The sequence below is a fragment of the Diadema antillarum genome, unplaced genomic scaffold (genome assembly GCF_040938485.1).
Source record: "Diadema antillarum isolate AM-2024a unplaced genomic scaffold, OU_Dant_1.0 seq00000693_RagTag, whole genome shotgun sequence".
NCBI classification, from domain to species: domain Eukaryota; kingdom Metazoa; phylum Echinodermata; class Echinoidea; order Diadematoida; family Diadematidae; genus Diadema; species Diadema antillarum.
In genome coordinates this window covers 3,287,501-3,308,994 of record NW_027271598.1, presented here as the reverse complement: position 1 = coordinate 3,308,994, position 21,494 = coordinate 3,287,501, and the positions used below count along the sequence as shown (strand labels likewise).

Below are 21,494 nucleotides of genomic sequence, written 5' to 3'. Positions count from 1 at the left end.
TTCACAATATAATTTACTTTCTCCGTGAGTGATTTGAGTCTCCAATACAGCAGTGCCTTTAGCCCAACAGTATCTTTAGCTAGCAATTAAGAACATTGGTTTATTTAGATTTCTGTCTGTGAGGAATATTTTCAAAAGATTCTGCCACTTTTCAAGCTTCTTCCATAAAAGTTTGCATATTTGTTATATGTGACCCACTACAACAAAAGGATCCCAAAGTCGGGGGAGGACAATTTTCTGAAAATGGCATGACATTATTCCCTTACTCTTCTACTTTAATTTCGTATATGGCACAACTCATAGAAGTACTCGGTTGCGGAGATATCGATGATTTTATTAGCGCATGTCAAGTGGTTGAGGAAATCAGAGTTTCGAGAAAAACGCCTTCAAAGTTTTCTTTCCGATGCTATCATGATCATGGGGAGGCGAGACAATAGAAGGCACGCTCCTAACGACCTCCGCTATGTTCATTCATGCTTAGCGACAGCAGTCTACGCACGACCAATCAGTAATCAGGATGCCACTCACTGACCAATAAGATCACTCCCTCATTGCTAGGGGCAGAGTCTAGCTACGGCGCTAAATCCAAATGATAATCACGGGACAAATTTCTGTTACATTGAAAGTCGGAATATCATGGCCCAGAAAAATGCTGATTTCTTGCCTTTTTTTTTAATCATTTAGCTTCGAAATTTCGGCAGATGATAGACAAAATATTAGACTACAAAATTATGCCAATAACAGAAATATCCGATTGTTTTGACCAATTTTGATGAGGTGACTTCAATCTCGATTTTCTCGGCTCAGCCATCAGCGATTTACGATCCTTTTGTTGTAGCGGGTCACATATAGTCTTAGGCTGACAGTGATTCCTTGCTAGCACTGCTTGACGCTAACTGGGTGAATTCACCGTACAAGTGTGATGATGGAATAAAATGGCTCCACAACAATGTCATACATTCTAAAACTGAATTTCTTCTTCTCACATACTCCCCTCCATTTGGAAGTTGGTTTTAAAAACATCATTTGGCTGATTACTTCATGACTGATTCCATTTTCTAGTGTACACATTACAATGTATGTGCAAGCAAATGTTTACAACACAGGCAAACACTGCCAGATACGCACATCTTCTTCTGCACACACAAAAAATCAATTCTTCCCTCCACTGGTTCTACACCATGAAAGCACTACATATAGACCAATTCGGGTTCGTTGAGGGCAGCAGACAATTTGTGGCACTGGGCACAGCCATTAGCTCAAATTGCGGTGTCCCAGCTTACCCCCCCTCCTCTCCCCCACCCCCCGGGCAACATGTTTATCGCGCACTTGTAACACAGGTTCGCGCATTTAGCAAGCTTTCGCGCACACAGTACGAGACGCCTATTGCCATTCCGTGCGCGTGCTAATGTAGGGAGGGGGTGGGGGAGAGGGGAGGGGTCGGCTGGGACACCACAGTAATGGCGCTGCCCATGCCGATAATACACAAAGCGCGTCACAGAATCGGTCAATAGGCTGTGTTTGTCTTTAGAACTCAAGAGGGAGAATTACGTATGGCATTTAAGAATGTGGTTTGAAATGCGATTCTTGGGGTGCCACATTAAATCTAAACATCATATAATCTCAATTTGAGTGTTGTCACTCTGGAGCTGCTTCACACCTTTTGACTCGGGAAGTAGATCTATGTCAACTTAGGCGTGCTTTTTTTGTGTTTTGTTTTTTTGGAACCGACGGTGTGTACAGTATGCTGGAAGTTGTCCTTGGCAGCTCGGAGAAATGCGTTTCAAAACGGCATTGCTTTTATCTACTCGCAGAAAGATGATCATGGTCTCAAACATGTTTAAAATTGCCCTTTGAATTGTGATTCAAATAGTCATTTCGAAATGCGTTTAAAAAAAAGGTTGCATTTATGTATTAAATGCCCGAAAAATGCCTCAAATGAGTTTAGCAGTGTGATTCTGCCTCAGAAAATTTTAAAATAACTGCACCCATATTCGCAAGCAGCTTTTAAAAAAAAAAGGAGCATTGCGACACACTTATTTTTTCATTTTATCTCAACCTGGGCATCGTACACTATGGAACAAGTTTAGAAACAGAAAGAATTACTACTGTCACACATATTTCTGCGTGCACTAACAAAAAGGTCTGTGTACAGCACTGATTGACCATACACATTTGGACAACAACAAGAGGGTAGTGGCAACTGAAAACTCAAAATAGTGAAATTATGCAAAATCCCGACACACAGCAATGATGTTGATCGACAAAATTGCCTAGCATGGACTTCCGTTATGCTAAATTGTTTAGTTTAAATCTCTCTCATATCAAAGTGGCAAACAACTGATGATAAGGCAGAAGTCAACGTAAGGAAAAGTTTATGTACACATAGGGATTGCTGGTTCTTTTTACGCAGGATGGCTATCTTACGAATCTCCTGCTAGCCTATTATCAAAATGTTATGAGAGGCAATGCATTTAGGCCATGGGCTAGTAGGGGTCAACGTGCACCCCCTCTGCACCTAACATTCATTGGTGTTTCCATGTAGCCCTTGGTCTGGAGAGTCAGAAAAGTGATGTTAACAAAAAAAAAAGTTGGGTCCCAAGACCCGCCCCGTGACGTTTTGTGACGTCACTTCCGGAACGACCTCTTCACGAATACGGGGGAATAGCATTTGGGTATTATCCTAATAAAGTGTTCCCCATGCCTTTATTTTTCAATGATTACCAAAGATTTTGGTATTTCTAGATTCCTCAAAAGATGGAAAATATGATGCAAAGCAAAGTTTGGCAATATAAGCCCTCAGTTTCTCGTCATCGACAACGAAATGGGCAACGATGTCGACAAAATTCAACGAAATTTTACAAAATTTGTTCAATTTTTCAAGTTTCACCCTTTAAGTTTGTATATTTTTGTGAAAAATTTGTTAAATGACTTATAATTTGGTCTGGATATTAAATGAATATCCCTTTTTAAGAAAACAAAAGATTTTGGCCTAATTGAAATCCGATCTTCTTCTGTAGACATTCAAGTGCGCATGCGCGGTGTCTGGAAATCAGCCTCCAAAATGCCTTTTTTTAATGTCCCGTATAAAAAATGAGTTACAACGAATCTTTTTATCATGTAAATTCACAACTTTAATCAATTTTTCCAATCAGCAATCACCTGATTGAATAATAGTTGCCTTGAAATGAGAAATCAAAGGTGACCATGGTTCTTTTTGATGATGACGTTAGAGACGACGTCAAAGACTAGAATTACGACATAGCAGAGATCATTTCAGATATGTTTTAGTCTCTTTTAAAATTTCGTAAAATATTGTAAATCATGTTTGTAATTGGGTAGGTCAAATAAATGGTAATGATTTTATTAACGTGAACATCTGATTGTTTGTTTATTCCGTTGATTTCAATGAATTTATATTCATTTAATTAATACGCAGTATGACCTAAACTATTTTGATTTTCTTTTTACTATTTTCGTTCGAAAATTTGGCAATAGAGATTTGCAGGTCATCAACAACGAAATGGGCATTCGTGAGGTCAACAAACTAAGTCAGCACAAGCCCTTATGCTAATTTAGATATTCATTACTTTGTGGTTAATTCACTATATTAATTGGAATTTAGTTTGGATGTTAAAGGATAAGTCCAGCTTCGTGTACATGTATAGGTGAAGTAAATGCGGCAATATTAGTAGAATTCCACATCAGTAAAAGTTTGGGGAAAGCGGACAATCCATTCAAAAGTTTTGAATTTTTGAAGTATCTGCACTGTCACTGCTGGATGAGAAGACTACTACAGTGTGAGATGTCACATGCGTAGAACGATATATACAATGTAAGGAAAATATAAAGAGAATTCTACAAAATCTTATTTTATGAAAAATGTGCTTATTTCTTCGATATGTCAGTGACTTATGTTAAGGATATTATTCTTCCTGCCTTCTGACAGAGACACGTCAAGTGTTCTTTATTCTCTAAGAAAAGTGAAAATATGTTGAATTTTCTTTTTATTTTCTTTATATCGTTCTACACATGGCAGTGACATCACAAGCTGTATTAGTGTTCTCATCTAGCAGTGAGCGAGCAGAAACCTCAAAAATTCATAACTTTTGAACGGATTGTCTGATTTTCCTCAAACTCTCACTGATGTGTTCTGCTAATATTAGTGTATTCACTCAAGCCACATGTCACATGTCTGTCAAATTGAACTTTTCCTTTAAATGAACAGCCATCTTTCATTAAAAAAGAACAAATGAGCCATTATTCTAATCCTGGCCTCTTCTGTAGATGTTCAAGAGGGTAGGAGGAGTGCGAAATAAGAACCAACAACATGTCCCTTTTGGTAACTAGTAAATTGATATATTAACTCGTATATTTCAAGTAGAATCGGAACTTTAATCATATTGTTTAAATCATCAAACACCTGCTGAAATACATTTGACTTCAGTGATGACGGCAAAGACAGCGGCGTCGATGACAAAATTCACATTGGAGTTTCGTCTAAATACCAAATTCAACTGAATTTAGCAATTGCTTTAAAACGACCCTTAAAGATTAACACCATTGGCTATGAGGAAAAGAAGATTTTGATTACATCTGCATTTTGCCTTCTCAACAAACTCGAATCCTTAAAAGAGAATTTAGTATTTTTTTAATAATCCTGAATTCTTTTAAGATGTTTAGTATGTATGCAAGGTGTGTGAAACAAGCCGCCGTAAGTTCTTTTCTGCTGTCTAGCAATCAGTTTTTCGTCAAAGATCAGAAACTTCAAGTATTATAATTTGCATTAAAGAAAATAACTACGAGAAATTTGTCTTAAAATGAGAAATTGGAGGCAACTATTCCATTTCTATTGATCATATGAAATGACATCATAATTCTATAATTTACCACAACAAATCATTTAATGGGACTATAAAGGCATGTTTATTATAAGCAATTCCCCAATTCATGGGACATTATCTGAAATGGTTATTAGACATTGATAGTTCAGTAATAAGAGTTTGATTTCATAGACCATATGAGGCATATAATACATTCATTCTTTGCTAAAAGTTGGTTGCTGTTAGATACTCAAATTCCAATAGCCTTTTTTTTCAAGAGTATTTTTTGGTTTAGTCAGGTTTCGTAATTTATGCTTTGAAAATATCATTAGCATTCATACTTAGTCAACACTAACCAATTATATTTGTCATACCTCTTTTTAAAATTTTTGTATTCCATCTGAAACTATAAAGAAACTTTGTAAATGTAACATTGTTCACAGTAGAATTGGTTATATGATGTTTCATAAAATTATTTGCTAATTATCTTTTTTCCAGCATGAAATTATTGAGGGTCCAACATCGAAATGCTTCAAATGATTACCAATGGTTTAATTCCGATATGTTGAAATTGATGGAGTCATTTACCAGCTCTAAGCTATCCTTTTAAAGTCTGACACTCGTTTGCCCATGAACACTGTTACAATTAAATTCCGATGTCACTATCATTGTAACTCTGTGATTCTATTGGTTGAATGAATGCATTTTCACTACTTTCACTGTCACTTTCAGTATCGGGCTCTGATTCATAGGTCATGTAAGTCATGGTGCCTAACCAAGATGTCCCCAAGCTGATGCGGAATCATCTCCCCATCCTGTCAGTGTCTGATATTCATTTGCGCATGAGTTCTGAACCAAATGAAATTCCAATGTCCATAACGGTCATTTTCTGAGTGCGGTATATGTTGAATTAATCCATTTTTACAATGCAAGTTGCGATTGATTTGGGGACTTATGATTGATTTGAAGGCTTTATAAGACGGGGCCCAGGATGCATGTCCCCAAGCTGACGCGGCAGCACCTCCCTTGAGGTCCACAGAGGTCGCATTAGATCTTCATCCTTTGTCCATCCATGTCCTTCGTTTGGGTTTGTTGCTGGCTCTCATAATCTAAAACCTTTCAGCAGGGCGGTATCATAGCCAAATCAAAGTTTTTTGCCTTTGTGACATTAGCCATTTCACCGCACTTGGACTGTAAAGAGTTTGGAAGGCATTCACCTTGCAGAGTTCTTCTGTTACCATACCAGGCACAGGTAAATCGTTCCGGTTCATTATCATCTCAGCTTTAACATTTCAAGATTCATCAAGCTTTGGAAATACAGCATGAAATGACTCATCAGCCTCGACATTGTTTTTACCTTCCCCTTACCTATAAGGCACTAGTGGTATTACAGCCAGTAAATGCGTGGAGTCCTGGAAATTATGTACATACAAGGGCTGAATCATGAAATGGGACAGCTGAGGTGATGGATGAACTGAAAATACTTTGCTGTGCTTTGCATGGTAACAGAAGAATTTGGAGGTGAATGCTCTGCGATTCTTGACAATACAGTCTATAAGTACGGTAAAATGATTTATGTCACAAAAGCAAAAACTTTTGATCTGGCTTCTCAGAGATGTCTCTGAACAGCATGTCCTCCATAGCAATTATCAAACTAAGAATATGGAAGCTAGCAACGGACCAAAATGAAGATCATGGATAGACGAAGGATGAAGATCTAATGCGACCTCTATTGACTTCACCTCAAGGGAGGTGATGCCGCATCAGCTTGTGGACGTTCTGAAAGGCACCATGGCTCATGTATCAAAGCCCGATACTGGCATAGAAGCAGTGACAGGAGCAAAAATGAAATCATTAAACCAATACACTCATAAAATAACGCTGATGGTGACATTGGAATTCGATTCAGAGCTCAAAAGAATTTCAGACTTTGAAAGGATGGCAAAGTGATTCGTTGTCATCCCACGAGTTCGACATCCATGAATCATACAGCTAATGAGTCGTACAGCCCATGACATCGACAGCAGGCAAATAAGGCCCATGAGTCCGACCGTATACAAACAAGGCCCGCAAGTTTGACACTAGGTAAACAAGGTCCACGAGTTTGACACTTTTCTAAGCAACAACCCCCCCCCCCAAAAAAAAAACAACAACAACAACAACAACAACTCACAAGTTAAAAATGATCCACGAGTTCGATATTCACATCGCAGGGCCGTAAATGTGTTTTTCTCGTGGGTCTTGTTTATTACGTGTCAAACTCGTGGGCCTGGCTTGCCTGGTGTAAGACTCAAGGGTGTCGAACTCATGGGCTGTAGGACTCACAGGCTGTATAACTCGCGGGCTCTATGACTCAAGGGTTGTATGATTCGTGGGTGTTGAACTCGTGAAGTGCACCCGGTGAATCAGCGTCAGCTTCTGGACATCCATAAGGCACCATGGCTGATCTAACAAAAGTATTGACTTTAAGTTAAATGTCTACAGAAGATGCATGAATTAAGATGATGCCTTATTTGTTTTGTCTTTTTGTCAAACAAGGTTATTTATCTAATATCCAGACTAGATTTAAATTTCATTTAATGATATTACAACAAATAATGGATATTTAGATGTTTTAGCGTGAGAACTTGCAAAAAAAAAAAAAAACACTGTATGGACTTTTAAGTTTGTCAACCTTATGTATGCCAACTTCATTGTCGATGACCTGCAAGTCCATATTCCCAAATTTTCGAAATAAAATGAAAATGATGTTAATATAATCATTACTATCGAGGAATTGTACATCGTGATTGAATCGTGACTCGAACTCGGGTCCTCTGATCGGGAGTCGAAAGTTTTACCCACTATGCCACACAACCGCCAAGAACCCACAAGTTAGCATTCCCTAGTTAAAAAAAAAACACATTAAAGTAATTTAGGCCTCTAAAAGTCCATTGTCTCTATCATGCATCATGTATAGTGTCATTTCGGTGACAAGTTCAATGTGGATGCAATTTCTGAAGAAAATAGAGGAAAAATCATGTCAAAATATTATCCACGCCTGATGCAGTATCTAGAAATGTGCCAGTGAGTGCAGCGTAGTTGAGATAAGTGTTTTAATTGTGAAACTAGTTATAAGCATTTATCTAAAGGGGAAATCCAGTCCAAATAAAAGTAAGTCCGATAAGAAAAAGTAAAATATTACGAGTTCAATGGTAAAATTGTGATCGAAATCGCACGAAAAATATGGAAGTTATATGACATTTTGAAGTTTCACTATTTTTTGAGGAAATAGTTCTTGAACGGTCAATATGAATATGCAAATGACAAAGTGAGCATGTCATCCCCTGACATCTTCCCATGTAGTTTGTACATAAAATTTTGACATTTCCAGTTTTTCATTCAAACGCAATTATGCTCGAGGCTCAAATCATGATATATCTTACATCACTATTACCAAGTTATGCAACCATTGAATAACATCATTTGTCAGACTTCAATGACTGAAACATTGAATTTTCTTTATTTTTTGTACACGATCAATGGAAAGTTGTGAGGTTATGACATGGTCAGGTTACTCATTTGCATATTCTTATCCATTGTACAAGAAACGTTTTGCTGAAATTAGCAAAAAAATAGTAACTTAATTATTTTTCATCAGATTACAGTCAAATTCTTACCATTGAACTCGTGAGATTTTACTCTTTTTTTATCAGACTAACTTATTTTTAGACTGGATTTCCCCTTTAAGCAGGATTTGAGTTTATTGCAAAGAAATAAGATACCAGTAGAATTGAAAATTCATTATCTTGTTTTCCTTTACTGTAAATTTATCGCCACGATCAATCAATTGAAAATGAGATTTGTAAACGAATTCCTGCTATGTCGTATTCTAGTCTTTGACGTCGTCTTCATCTTCGATGTCGTGACCAACGTCATCATCAAAAAGAACCATAGTCATCTTTGATTTCTCATTTTAAGGCAACTTTTATTCAATCAGGTGATTGCTGATTGGAAAAATTGATTAAAGTTGTGAATTTACATAATAAAAGGATTCGTTGTAACTCATTTTTGATACTGGACATCAAAAATGGCATTTCGGAGGCTAATTTAGACACCGCGCATGCGCACTTGAATGTCTACAGAAGAAGATCGGATTTCGATTAGGCCAAAATCTTTTGTTTTCATAAAAAGGGATATTCATTTAATATCCAGACCAAATTTCAAGTCATTTAACAAATTTTTCACAAAAATATACAAACTTTAAGGGTGAAACTTGAAAAATTGAACAAATTTTGTAAAATTTTGTTGAATTTTGTCGACATCGTTGCCCATTTCGTTGTCGATGACGAGAAACTGAGGGCTTATATTGCCAAACTGTGCTTTGCATCATATTTTCCATCTTCTGAGGAATCTAGAAATACCAAAATCTTTGGTTATTGATGAAAAATAAAGGCATGGGGACCACTTTATTAGGATAATACGCAAATGCTATTCCCCCGTATTCGCGAAAAGGTCGTTCCGGAAGTGACGTCACAAAACGTCACGGGGCGGGTCTTGGGACCCAACTTTTTTTTTGTTAACATCACTTTTCTGACTCTCCAGACCAAGGGCTACATGGAAACAACAATGAATGTTAAGTGCAGAGGGGGTGCACGTTGACCCCCACTAGCCCATGGCCTAATTTGTTTCAGACCCAAGTGCTGATGGCAGCATTGCACATGATCGAAGTGAAAAATGCCAGCTTAATGTCCAAACACAGAATCAGGAAAGATGATCCCCTTCTACCATGCTTGAAATAGGTTATCAATGCAATATAATGTTGATTTTATCACATACAAAGCAAAGCAATGTACATACCGATAATGTATGAAAACAGTAGGCTCACTTGAAACGATGTCGTATAGAGTTATCTATAGAACATGTGTACACTGAACATATAGGCCCGATTCAACAGCATTTAGAATGCCATTGACTGGTACTGTTGCCGGCAACATAAATGCAACACAACAGTATATTAATATTCATTACCTAGTTTGTTCATTAGAAGATGAAATTTTTAGCCAACTTTATGCTTCGAACTCTGTTCTGGTGTGCAAAGCAAAAGATGAGACATACATTTCTGTAGTGGGTGTTTGTTAACGCTGCCTCGCCATTTTCAAATCATAACCTAGGTGTCAAAAAAACATAGTCACTATGCTGATCTCACACATCAACTGTGATTCATTCAGATTCTGCTATTAATCAATCATTTATTACTGCTACTGGTACAGTATTGTGTTCATACCAAATCATCCAGATGAAATGCTTATAACAAACATTCTGCTTAAATGAGCTTATCATATTCATATATCGTATCATACTCACCTGTAGGGCTAATTACTACAGTATTATTGTGGATAACGCTTGACAATGCATAATGAATCTACATCAAATGACATAGACCCCTATGTGCTACTGTTACTTAGTGTAAACTGTGCAGCTGTGTAGGTTAGGTACCGGTACCGGTAAAGCGGTATATGATTATGAAGGGTAGATTATTCTGAAGCATTAAGTTAAGACCTTATGCCTGCGTCTAAAAAAAATGCCTGAGTTCTGGACAGTTTCTGCACAAAGCGTTTATCTTTAACTCTTTTAATCATCGTCAGTGCTTGTATTAGAGACTGTAATAACGAGTAATACAAGGTAAAATACAACATTGGACCGGCTCTCAAAACACAGCGATTGCACGATGTTCCACACGTCCAGCCAGGCCGCAAGCGCGAGCTACCCGCCCGCTCGCTAGGGCCCCCTCCAGCCCTCCAGGCTCCAGTCTTTCGCTCCATCCAGGTGAGGGAAGACCGCATCTACACTCACAAAAGCCCCACATTTTGGGGAGACCACGCACATACAATCATACTTTAAAGACATGATATTGCATTCACATACATCTTCAATATTCACGTTTCACAAGAAAGAAAACGAGCAACTAACCTTACCAGTATGATATAATGTAGGACCCGTCTGGGCTTCGCGTCGCTACAGTAGCATTGTACAACAGCTGTGTTGCGATCTTGTCACCTACTATTATATACCACTGCTCCTAGCTAGCTAGCCCCTGCGCATGCCAGAGATAGCAGACGAAACGCTTCAGCGAACTACAGCTAGCTTGCCATGTACACGCATTTATGTACAGGTTGTTGTTTCAAAACGAGAGAGAAAAAAAAAAAATACATCCACCTAAGTTATTGAAAAAATAACCGTTCGTACTGCAGACTTCAGCCACTGCTCCGTATATATTGTATATATTGCTTACCAAACTGAAACGCTAATAAAATGTAAAAGATTTACTTTTCCCTCTAAACTGACGAAGAAAGACCATTAATCTACTTGTACTGTATGAATCACATGCTCCATCTGGACATAGAACCTTGTATACCTTCTGCGAGGGAAAGAAAAAATAAAAAAGAACAATACTAGTACTTCAAACAAATCAGGGTGTCTCACCTCCACATCCAGGTAACCACTTGTTGATTGCCGTCATAACACAAGGCTTGGACATGGAACAGATCTTGTACATGTACATAATGCTGTATTTTATTTCTTTTTTTCCGGATCGATGCGCTTAGAAACATCAGTATTAAGCGCTATATAAATGTTATATTATCATTATCATTACCATTATCTTCTTATATAGGGCTGGGCATTATGAAGAAACGTCTTTTCCTCACAAGAACACTCCCTAATACTACGGGAGAATACTACCACTGCCCTCCGTTAATGGTGGAGAATTGTATAACTCTAATTAAATCATAATTTTGTGGATGACAGCTATACATTTGAGGATTTCAATAGAGCTTTTGAACAGGATGGAGAGTATACAAAGCTCATAGGCCTATTGTGCATCTTATCGTTGGTGATGTTGACTCTGCGGGATGTACCGGTACGTGTACGGGGATCCACGTGTACCTTATCTTTTTTTTTTGGGGGGGGGGGGGGGATTAATACGAATTGGTAATTCAGTGTGTTCACCGAGGGATTTAGATGGCTGTTGTAAGAGAGATCTTTATACAGCTCTGAGGGGACTGCGAATGTTTTCCTATACATGCAGGCTGGCGATAGTATTGATAGAATTGAAGGGCCACCCTGACTGCATATAAATCAGTTCTGTACATAGTATTAGTGGGGATTATCTGAACGTTAATGGAAAAGTTTTGTATACAAGTATCTGAATTTCGTGGAAACCGCGGTTAAAGGGATGGTATATGGTATTGGTTGAGGTTAGGGTTGAGCTTTTAACTTTTTGCGAGATACTTTAAGAAACCATGTTACAGAGCATGCGATTCTAAAAGAAATTCAAAGTTCATTTGACGAAAATTGGTTTTGAAATGGCTGAGATATCCCAAAACAAAGTTAACAAAGCGATCCTAATAAAAGCTGGATCCCGCACCTTTTATTAAAGGATCCTGCTTGGTTTGGATATCTCAGCCATTTCAAAACCAATTTTCATCAAATAAACTTTGAATCCCTCTTAGAACTACATTCTCTTTCATGTTTCATAAGAGGTTTCTCATAATCTCACCATAACTGAAACATATGCCCCATCTCCTACAACCAAAACTATTCCCATCCCTCAGTCTTTCTCAAGAGGAAGGAGTAGTCTCGGGGTGCAGACATGGGGTAGATAGCTTTCGTGCTACGTATAATTATCTACATTGTCATTGTAATTTTGTATCTAGTGCATGGAGAATAACAGTCTTTGCTGAAGTAAAGTCGCCAAATCCTGATATCAGCAGGGATGTACAAGTTGAAACATATCTCATGATCCAAGCGGGGAATATACTGATCCCATTTTACAAAGTAATTTGTGAGAAATGAACCTCGTAAATGATGACCGTGTATATAAGGTAGCTACACAACTCCCTCTGTGTAAAACTGCAGAGTCAGTCTTTAATTTGCCGTTTATATTTTGATGTAGGATACTATATAAGGATTGTCTTATTGCTCGTGAAACTCCAACAAGAACCGTACAAGGACATCATGTTCACACTTATTAGTAACTTAAGCGTCCTGCAATAAATACGCACGTTGTGCCCATCGGTTGTGCAATTGCGTATTTCCTCCACTGAACAAAAGGCTAGTTCAGTGATTTCGTCATGTAATGAGCTGAATGGCATCGTTTTTGTACTTTTTTTTTTCCTGCCGTCATTTTCCCCGCATTTTCCATTGGTAGAAGTCTGCATCACACGGTGGATGCGTACTAATGACGTCTATCAAATGTCTTAAAGAGCAATAGGGGCCTACTAGCAAATGTTAAAGTTGACTTTGATATAAAGTAAGAGTAAACAAAAATCATTATGTGGAAAGTAAAAACGTGAAACATAATTCTGCCCATGTTGTTACAAGCACAGTTATTATGTGAAATTGAGAAAAAGCTATGACGTCGCAACTCTTCAACCCGTTCCCCCCCAAAAAAAAATAAAAATAAAAAAAAATCATCACCCTAAGTAGGTAATTGAATTATAATACACATGCTAAAAATGATTGATATGAGGTAGGCCTATAGGTTACCTACAATTACTGTTCACATTGGTCACAACTGTGACCACGATAGATGCATGCAGTATTTCGTATATCATTTCCAAAATGAATGAATGAATGAATGAATAAATAAATAAATAAATTTATTAATCGATAAATAAATAAATGAATTAAAAAAAAAATAGCGTTTTACACTGACCAAAGTCCCTAGCACGGAAAGGGTTAAAATGAACGCTTAGATGAAGCCGGCAGCCAGCCTCTGTATAATTAGCCTTTGTAAGCCCGGTTTGGAGGATGCGTTGTATACTAATGGGACAGAGAAGAACAGAAAGATATAAAGATGAATAAAAGTGAAACATGGAATAATATATCGATGATGAAATCACCTTATTTGTGTGATTGTAGAATAAGTCAATTAATTAGTGCACCCACCCCATCTTTTCCTGATTATCTTTCTCAAGTATACTTATAGGCCTTATATAAAAGCACGTGCCAACGATCGACGACAATGACAATCTCGTTCATGATATATTATGCTATAAATCAGTATGAGAAAAGCTAATGTCCTTTTTTTTTTAGTTGTTATGGATATAAAACAACACTGAGTTTATTCTGTCATCAGAGTTCTTGCATATATCAGAGCCTTTCGAGAGACTTTTTGTTTGTTTGCTTGTTTGTTTGTCTGTATGTTTGAAGGACCATAACACTCCAACATTTGCTCAATGTGAGTTTGTTTACAATGACATTACATGTGGCGCCCACCAGTTTTGGCGCCATAACTACAATTTGCACGATTGTGTGGGTGCAACTATTCTCACTGTTGCATGAACACTTTTGGAAACAGATTTATTATTTCATGACTAATATTGATTTTGAATTTCTATCATCTCAGTTTGATTTTGCTGTATATGGAATATCTAATGCAAACTTGAACACGTTGAAGAAATAATATGCTAAAAACAAAACAAAACAAAACAAAACAAAACAAAATTAAATTACCAAACCAGAACATGCCGGCTGCAGAGCTCTGCAATGAAGTGTACTTGTCAAAAGAGGACGCTGTTCAAATAACCTGTTCAGGGCAGAATAAAGTGTATGGCATGCGGACAAGAGTGTTTTTTAAATTGGATGATACTCATTGATTAGGATTCATAAAATGTCATTAGGAAAGCTACAAGAATATCGAAAAATTCAATTGGCTTAACCCATGCCTGTGCCAGTGAGTCAGATATGCATAAATTTTGCCCCCAAACCTATGAGTAAGTAATCAAGATGGCATGAAAATGGTTAAGAGGGAACATCGTGGTATAGTGGCCGAGGCGATGGACTTATTGACCAGAAGAGCCCGGGATCGAAACTCGTCTAGTGCGTTCATCCTTGCACAAAATAGTTCACCACGGTATCGATAATGACCCAAGCATGTAAATCTGTATTTAGGCAAGGCTATGACTTGACGTGACGACAGGTGCTTTGGTAGAGCATGACCAACACTGCAACTAGAAGGCTACCCTTGCCTTTGACTTGCTTGGAAGTGAATATGTCTGAAAAGAGCCTGACGTCACTTCAATGGAATTGAATTTTATCATTCTTCTTTTCTGAATGGATTTATGTCTCTGTCTTCATTCTCATTCTTCTGTCTAACATTGATTATCATGACAAAGTGATTTGCATAATTATCTGATAGATGCACTTTGAATTTTAGGGATCTTCACACAAATCTTAGCTAAATTTGCTTAAAAGAATGAAAATGTCGGCTGCATTATAGATATGTTGCATCGACTTCACAGTGGCTACTTTTTTAGGGAAGGGTTTGTTGTAACAATGATAGTGTTATGAAATAATGACCTTAGCGACTGTTGTATAAGCACCCGAAATGACCAAATAATGCATGATTTATGAAACTTCCACATTCTAAAACTTTGGGATTTTTTAATGTTGTTCTAATTACTACAATCTTCATGCATTGTCTGCTTAATTTGAATAGTTTTCATTTAAATCATCTCGATGAAGCTTTGGAGTTTTCCTCTAAACTATTGAGGTAGGGCCTATACTGCATTGAGTAACATGATTGCAGTGAACCGATATCAATCCCCACGCTGGTGGCGCACTCGGACTTGGTGCATGTCGAGCATCTACTGTGGTTCCGTCACTGATCTTTCTATGTCTTCCGAAAGAGCTCAGTGGATGCCGCTCACAGATCTCTATGGTGCCTCTGGAGAAATGTGTATGGCGCCATCTGCGGCGCACTATCAGTTTTCTTCTTCTTTCTTTCTTTCTGTGATTTTAGCCCCTGATATCAGTGGATTAAAGCCTTGGGTACTTAGCTCCCCACGCAATCTTTGAAGGCATTCGAGGAAATGTCACTAGTATTGAAACTGCATAAGAAGATACGCTCTAAAAATGATTCACATTTCTTCAAAGCAATGATGTCTTTCGGATTAATTGAGATACACAATGTAGAATACAATACTAATCAACTTTTGAACGCAAAGGCACGATTACAGTTATTCATTAATATTTAGACCACTCCACGTAAATTGATGATATCAACAAGCTCTCATTTGTTGCTGATCAACCTTATGCAAAGTGGCAGCCAGAAATGTTAGAAACATTACTTTTGGTTTCAATCATCAATCATCAACATGATTATTTCATTTGTCAATCTCGAGAGCCCAATGTACTTATTAATCTTACTATAAGTAGCCTACGTGCGCGCTTCTCCGTGTCAATCGATAGGCAAGTATGACTGCTCAAGGTGCGTTCAGCCTCGTGACCTGTGTGCGTATCCCCCATACCTGGGGGGCATTTCATGAAGCGTTTTGGTCGGATATTTTTCTGACAAACTGTTACAAGCTACTGAAATCCTTGCATCTGATTGGTTGAGAGCAGATTTGTCCGACAACTTTGTCGGACAAAATGCTTCATGAAATGCCCCCCTGGTCATGATCCACACGCATGTCATGTAATAATCAGCACGCGTTTTTTTTTTTTCCAGAGCCAGCAAAGTTGTTTTGTAAACTGATTAGATATAACCCCTAGTAGAAAAAAACGAGCAATCTCTGGGAACATGACTGTGTCCAGTGAAGATTGAATATTGTATGAAGCAGTGAATTTGAAAATAACACCATGAATGTAACCACTTTTACCATAATAACTGTTGCTTCTACTTCAGCAATAACCGCGGCACAACCTCAGATCCCCTCAACGAGAAAGTCCTTTACAAGATAACTATTACTACAAGAAAAAACCACTGTTGATGATACAGCGAGGACCACGCATGTTGGTATAATTACAGGAAACGCTGTTATGTACTGTTAAATTGCTCCTGTGTGTACATGGAAGTAGCATGTCATACACAACTCCCCCTCGCATTCCTTCCTCCTCTAAGCAACTTAAAAAGTTTTGTTGTTGTTGTTGTCGTCGTCGTTTTCTTATCCCGCATTTGGCGCGCGACCGCGCACGTTGGGACCGCACGCAAGAGCACTGAGTCGCGAGGCCTACGGACGAATTCGCAGGCGGCAGAAAACAGGTTGACAACAGTTATAATCACGTGGCGGGCTCCCAGGCCGGACAAAATAGTGAGCGCGAACTGAGTGGGAGTCAGATACCACCTAGTAGGCCTACGGAGATTGACCGGACTGGTAGATCCCTACTGCACTCGTATCAGGCACCGACTGCATTTTGACACAAACTGTGATTAATCAATTTATTGGCTCGGACTCAACCAACGTTTCGTTTCTACCTTCGTAATTCGGTCATTTCGGCTGATCTTGGTGCGCCTGTCTTTTTGTTGGCACTGTTTGTGATCCCCGGTGTTCTTGAATCCTATGATATTAAACTTTAATATCATCTTTAATACTGTACCGAATAGTGCGTTTTTGGCTGGGATTTGAACTAGTGAGTGATGGACAGCTGATGAGATTCTCAATCCACAAATCTTGGAGCGCATCAGATGCAGAAGACCTGACACTGTTCTGGAGCACTGGAAAGTGGAATATTGATACTAATACCTCTCACTTGGAATATTTCAGTCCATCCCAACACATCTGCGGTGTGAACAACTCACAGGAAATTATATCGGTTAGTATATTACCTCACGTTTGAGGGCACAGTTTTGTAATATCTGTTTTTCTCGTTCATGTCAGCCAATTTGTGTGAAATTGTATCCTGCAACATATCATTTTATTGCAAGACGTGCCCTGATCACGCATATTTACACACGAAATAATTTTTAAGAGCATGAAGAGAGAGAGAGAGAGTATTATTTTAATGATGTGATAAGACGAACCCAAAATATTACCAGAATTTTCTCATACATTCTCGTGATATGAAATATCTTCAGTGGAAGCAGTTGAACTTTGTCATTTAAGAAATAGGCCTACAATATGTTATATTAAACAAGTTCGAATAGGGAACGTAACAAAGTTGGAGTCTTTACAAAATGCAGTTGTACCATACCCTTGATAATTTACATACCATTTTTTCGGTGACGTATACTTCCCTCCTCATAAATGAAACTTTGTTCTGGAATGCTTCAGAATACCTTCAGGATATCATGCAGATAATTTTCGTGTTTGTTTATTTGTTGTTGTCTATAATCTACAGCAATGCTATCCACCATTCTGTTGGAATGAATTCGGAAATGAAATCTTGGTGATTGTCAAAACTAGTGTTGGTTGACGATTAGATTCTTCTGGAGTTTGACATTAATATGTTGAAAAATATCGGAAGTTTGAAGGGGTAAATGCTAGTAATCGATTTTGTCTGACTGCAAAACGATTTATCTATTTATATGAACATGCTTTTTTATCTCTTTGTTGTCGATTTATATTAAGCGTGCCATCTATTTCCCATTCAAGTCTGAAAGAACGATCTAAATGCAATAAAATCTCCTCATCCTAAACACTCGATGCAGATTTTGGAAGAGCAGTGAAACAAACAATGATAAACATGCCACAAAATCACATCTGACAACGAACTATAAACATTCGCAAACAACCAGACCTCGAAACTTCGTGTCGAATCGATCTCATTAGCGCTAGGATTTCATTTAACATTCCCAGTCCCTTCATTTTACGGGACTTTCTTGGCAACATCTATCGTTTCTTGCCTCGGAATGTCTCGTTATAGATCTCATTACGTCAGGTTGTGTTATCCGAGACCTTTGAAACATGCACCGTGTGTACAGAGGCATAGACAAAAATAATTCCCGTAATCGTGGTAATCACATAAGATACAATTCATGGTGTGGGGTATAGTGTATGAATGTACTGATTAAAGGAATAGACATGACAGAGATGCGAAAAGCTCGAACGGGTCGAAAAGGTTTAAGTCAGTAGACTTATTTTATTCGAGTTTCAGATTGTTTTTCGTCACTCATGATTTATCTACTGTACATTAACTTGATCTCGGACGTAACCATGGAAATCGAAGAAAATGCAATGTACATGCTTTACCTATGATGAAGCTTCGTTCATGGCGTGACTAGTCTACAGAGTGGATGTTACTCACGAGTATTGTTATTTTACGCTTGTCGCCTGTTGAGTCGTATGTGTAGAGGAGTTTGCCGAAACGGGAAAAAAAAAGAAAGAAAAAATAGATTTTATGACGGACGGTCCCTATTTTTCCGTATATATTACAGGATTGTTCGGTTCATCGTGCCAGCCAATGCATTGTGCAAGGAGCTTCAAATACAAGGAGTGCCTTGGTCATTGCTGGAGTATTCTTTGACAAATTTGCGTACAAATTTGACGCAGAAAATACACACGGCACCAAGGCAAGCCTCGTTAATATTAAGTAGAATAAGAATAGTTACTTAATATTAACGAGGCTTTAATATTAACGAGGCTTGCCTTGGTGCCGTGTGTATTTTCTGCGTCAAATTTGTACGCAAATTTGTCAAAGTATATAAAGCAACAACAACGACAAAAGTACACATCCCTGAACGAGTGGATAAAGGCGGATCGCTCCACTCGCCGGCCAACAGGTTTGTGGGGTAAACGCGCTATACGGGGGCACGCAGAGCGAGTCGCCTTGTTTAAAGGCTATTGCTGGAGCTGACCACACGTATTCAATACCAGACAGCAGATTTTGGCACGATGGGCGATTATTGCGTCACTCTCTACCTCATTTCTCCCTAATCTCTCCATCGGGAAAGACAGGATTAGCAAGCTGCCGCCGACCCCTGGCCAACCCCTGTCTGATCCGAAAGCTGATCCCATTTTTTAAGTAAATAAATCCATTCAAACCCTGTCAAGCCACTCTCTATCTCCTTTCAGGCAAAACACGAGGTGTTGTTTTTGCTTCTTTGTAAAAACAAAAAAAGTTGGCGCGTGTCGCAAGACACGATCGATGTCTAGCAGGCCTTTCGACGTTTATATTCGCTGTGTGATATGTGTAGCATTCTCGTCTCGCCGTTTCGAAATTCAAATGAAGGAAATGTGTCGGGAAATGAGGCTAGTTGAGACATGGGACAATACATGTATTTGAAACTCAACTCAACTATAAAAAAAAATGTAAAAAAAAACTTTAAAAGATGGGAGTTCTGGGTGTCGAGTGTTTTTATATATAGGGTCTTTAATTCCATTTCGTAAGTGGAATGTTTAGAACTGCATCTATATTTCATTTCACTTCATATGCTATCATCCCCCTGGTCATTTGGCGCCGTTCTAGCTAAGTGTTACACAATTACATGAACGAAATAAACCAAAATGTTATAAAGGTTCCTTCTGTTGCCACTTGGAGAATATAAAGGTGATATGAACCCAACCCTGTCTTGGGTATAGCTCAATGAGTATAGTACACTGAACAACTGCTAAACTTGTTCTTCTCTTGTTGAAGAAGGAGAGTTATCAAATATTCCGCGTTCTTGCGTCCTGATGAATTTGTGGCCGTTTTGATGCCACGGTGTGTGCATGCGTCAATCAAAAAGTCGACAGTCCCCGATGTCGCAGTTTCCTCATGGGCTCCAGAGAGGCAAGCTGACGGGTGAGTGCCCCGCTTTCCTCCTGCGGGCACCCCGCTCCATGGAATCAGTTTCGAACCGAACAACACCACGTTATAGAGGCTCCCAGAAAACTTTGTTGTTGTTGTTGCTAAACTCTCCTCCTCGACATTGATGCTGGTTTCGAACGAGTCACGTTCTAATCCTTCTTTTCTCTAAATTTATTTGGCGTAGCTCTTTATAGGGCCAGGTTTAAGTCACTGTGGAAGACTGGTGGCTTTGAGGTATTTAATAATCTGCCATGAAGGCGTTTAACTTGAGCCTGTCTGTGGTTTCATTGTCGTAAATCGCTCTCGTAGACGAGACCTTGCAATTGACACTGGCTGCACTGGTTGCATATAACAGGCAGCAACAGACCTCTAACTTGTGGTTCTCTTTTCAGTTTTGCGCCACGCATGTCATGAACAGCTGGGATTGTTCGGCCATGAGGTACCTTGTAGCCAAGCACGTTCATCGAAAGTGAACCGCTACACCTCTGTATCTCCTCCATAGTTCAGCGAAGTGTCTTTTGTAAATAAGTGCATCAAACTTCACCTTTGGGTAAAAGTTGAAATGTTCAAGAGTGTCGAGTGTATTTATTTCCGAAGCAATGTTCATTGTGCTCCAGGCACCACTAATTACCGTTTTGTCCTCGTTATCTCTTGCTCTGTGAATGCCAGCAGCAAGAGACGGCCGTGACAAAATGCCAGCAATTGTGAGTAATTTGACTATAAAGTATAACCATAGGTAAACGTGATGCGTGCTAGAGGAGAAAACGAAAATAAGAAGAACCCTGATCTGATCAAGATTCACAATTTAAACTGTGCTGAATTTCATTATTATTATGAGTGCGAATGTCGTGTTAACATGAGCCAAAGTTGTTTTGAAAGAGGATGTCATTCTTAGCTCACGTGTGTATTTCGCAAAGCCGAAACATCCACTTTGCCCAGAGTCGACATTCATATACACTTTCTAGTTTTCTGCACTCTTCTCCCCTTGACACACTGTTGGGCGTCAAACACGCCACACCCTCCGCTCTGCTCCCTAGGAAGGTGTGGCTTTCAATGTTTTTGGAGTAGCCCTTCTTTGCGGTTGGATTTTGTTGATTTTTTTAAACTCTTCCGGGTTATTTAGCTCATTCCTGTCTCGTACCTCCGCCTTTACCTCGATGAGTTCTTTGTATTGACCCC

General features: G+C 38.7%; 1 protein-coding gene across 1 annotated transcript in view; it reads right to left on the bottom strand.

Annotated features, from left to right (window-relative positions):
- Window positions 1-10,897, bottom strand: part of LOC139737493 (uncharacterized) — a 73,755-nt gene extending 62,858 nt beyond the window's left edge. The window contains exon 1 of the mRNA XM_071648165.1: window positions 10,781-10,897. The gene's annotated coding sequence lies outside the window, so the exon portion shown is untranslated. The remainder of the gene's footprint in view (window positions 1-10,780) is intronic.
- Window positions 10,898-21,494: the final 10,597 nt, after the last annotated feature.